The sequence below is a fragment of the Magnolia sinica genome, chromosome 12 (genome assembly GCF_029962835.1).
Source record: "Magnolia sinica isolate HGM2019 chromosome 12, MsV1, whole genome shotgun sequence".
Lineage (NCBI taxonomy): Eukaryota > Viridiplantae > Streptophyta > Magnoliopsida > Magnoliales > Magnoliaceae > Magnolia > Magnolia sinica.
In genome coordinates this window covers 5,060,856-5,064,251 of record NC_080584.1, presented here as the reverse complement: position 1 = coordinate 5,064,251, position 3,396 = coordinate 5,060,856, and positions in this window count along the sequence as shown.

Sequence of the window (3,396 nt, the reverse complement as noted above, 5' to 3'; positions counted from 1 at the left end):
AATCCCTAGTTTCCTTCCTCTGAATTCCTTAAGTTTTACATTAATCTCTCACCATCATTCATCAATTTATATTTGATTTAGATTGCATCTTAGGCTAGTTCTATTTCTACCTAGTTTCAGGAAACGTACAAGTTTCAGTCCCTGTGGATTCGACATCGGTCTTACCGAGTTTATTACTACATCACAACCCTATACTTGGGGAGTGAACATCATCTTGTATAGAGGATCAAGAATGACTGCAGCAACCATTACCAGAATACACACAGACCAATGCTTATCAAACTTTAACCGCATACCCATGATCATTAGTTGTAAAAAATCTAGTCCACTACGGCTTCTGTGCAAGACATCTTTTACCCTCCAAAGTTCTGGCAGAAATATATTCGTTGTTGGATACTTGCTTTCTGAAAATTTCTTCTTTATATTGTAAAAAACTGAAAAGAACTTGCGAACAGATTCAACTTTTGACCAATCATATTCAGAAGGCAACCAAAGATACGTACTATCACGCTCTGCATAGTGACAGAATGCATCTTTAAAAGCTATCGCTGAATCCAATATTTCAAAAGTTGAATTCTAACGTGTCATGACATCTAGCTTCATCGTTCTCTGAGATAAAAAATTCAATCACTTCACGATCTCATTCCATGTATATAATCGTGAAGGTGACCCTCATATATACTTAACACTCTCTCTTATGTTCTCGAACGTTGGCTCAATTGTTTTAAGGTCATCTTGTACAATCAAGTTTAGGATGTGGGTGTAACACCTAATATGAAATATATTTCCACCAAAATACAAGTCACCAGTGTCCCTAAACTGGTTCCGTAAATTCGTTATCACGCTATCATTTGCAGAGGCATTGTCTAAAGTTATTGAGGAGATTTTCTTCTCAATGCCGCACTCCATAAGACATTTATACATGCAATCTGAAATCATCAATCCAATGTAAGGAGGTGCAAGATAACAAAACTTTATAATTCTCTTGCAAAGCCTCCATTCGGTATCAACGTAGTGAGTAGTTAGTGAGATATACCCCTTTCGTTGATTGAATGTCGTCCACAAATCTGATATCAGGCTAATTCAAAAAATCAATTCCAATTGTCCTTTCAACTTAAGCTTCTCGCTTTCATAAATCTTCATGCACACTCTCTTTATTATTGTATGAGAGACATTTTCGTATCTGGGGTTAAGGCATCTGGCTAATTCGACAAAAGCAAGACTCTCTATCATCTGAAATGGTCTTTCATTAATAATAATAAATTTAGTCATCAACTCAATCACCTAGTCTTTGTTATACTTGTAAATGGATAATGCACCTTGCGACGGACTCACTAAAGATTGTGTAAATGAAAGTGTCTGTTGCCCTGAGGTCCAAGTTCTCATTTTTTTTACAACACTTCAAACTGTGTTTCTTCAGAGTTGTGGTCAACTCATCTGCTTGCCTAGCATATTGAGTCTTATAGTACTTGCATTGTATTTCACGGTGTCGTTCTTTAAGGTTACTTCTTCAAAATTTTCTTACACTACTGATCTTTCTTTCCGCTTTTCCCGTAATATGTGACTGTGAGGTACTAGTATCAATGGACACCTCTTCATCTTCTAGACCTAATCCTTCATCTTCTAGGATCATCGGCGATGTAACTAACAGACCGCCTGGGGTAATTAAAAAACCCTCACTAACCATCTAATAATTGAAAATTACTAAATCATATTAGCATTAGTAATTTAATGCTAAAATAGTTATACTAAATCCTAAATTAGTTACCTGTGAACACTGAAAATTGGCGCCCACGCTGATTTTAATATTTTTGGTGTGAAAGGTGGGAGTACGTAGGTCGATTTGTGAATGTTGCAGTCACCACTAGCCAATTAATATCATAATCCTGCAATCGACTAGAACCTGCGAAATATGTAAGGTTGGAGAAATACGAAGACTCTCCTACCTTAGATTGACTCCTGGTCTACGATTCGGAATTCCGGGTAAGGGACTTCGGTTATAAAGAAAGAATGTCTTAGGCACCCTCTCTACCCGTATAAATATACGATCTCTACTTGGTGTGATACGAAAATCTCAAGAGATGAATGATGTGGTCGAGGTAGGACTAGCCACACGTGGGTTTCTGATCCGGCAAGATCCGAGATTTTGGTAAGCCACAGAGCATACGTCCAACAACGTGTCTAGAAGGCGGATGTAATGATGCTCATATAAAAAGGTAAAGAAAAGTGGACTAGATCATTAGGAATTTCTGATGTGGCAAGATCCAATGTACGGCAAGTCAGAGAGTATATATTCACTAGAGATCTAGAGAAGTAGGGGGATTGAGAAGGGAATAGATGTCATGATGAATGCTTGTATAAAATGAAAAGATCTTTGGCTTGAACTTGAGTGGGCTAAGACATGGGTTGTATCATGATCAATCCGGGCTAGACTTAGGATTGAGAAGGTTAGGAGGAGGCTAAGAGATGACTAGAAAAGTTTGATCTTTGAGGCTTGGGAGCTCTCTCTTTCGCTCACCCTCACTCTCTTCTTTTCTCCCTCTCTCTCTCTCTCACTTGAAAAGTGGAAGTTGTTGTTAAAATGAGAAGAGGAAAGGGCTATTTATAGCATTCTCCAATGATTTTATGATAATTATAGAGTTTATAAGGGGTAAAAGTTGATGTGGCAGTTTGTGAGTAGTTGAGGAGAAAGAAACGCCACGTAGCACATTCTCATTGGCTATTAGGGTTGGTAAAAGGGTAAATAAGGTCGGTTGGAGGGGTAATTCTGAAAAAAAGTTGACTTTCGGACGCTGTGATAGCTGTTGCTCGGAGGAGACACACGCCCCGCGAGCGACGGTAGTCGGAGTACCGCCAGCGCTAGTCAAACTACCGCCCGGACCAGGCTCGAACGTGTGGGCCTCATTTGGTGCACTGGTTTGTCTGATGGTCTTCTTTTTGAATTTTTTAGCTCAGCTGGGTGTATTTCATGCTGATCTGGATCTAATGAGTTTTAAGTTAGGTTGTGGGGTTTTGGGTTCGGGTTAGGGTTTTGGGTTCGGACTAGGGTTTAAGGTTTGGGTTAAGATTTGGATTATGGTTTTGGGTTATTAATCATGGTCCGGACTGTCCTTGCCTTTTTAAGATGTTAGCCTGGGTGGGGTGTCTATATTATCCATCTAAAGTTGGATAGATTGTAATACTTTCATATTCTTATTTAAACGTCTATGCTGAAAATCCAACAACAGCTCAACATGCCTCTCCAGATAAGTTGATCTTCCATTACATTCTGATGACAAATAGTTAAACAATGTGAAGATATTTGACATTAGAAATGAAAAAGAAGAAACATATCTAGAGAAAAATGAGGAGATGAAGCACAGATTAGGCATGAACATTTAAATAGGTTATATGAAA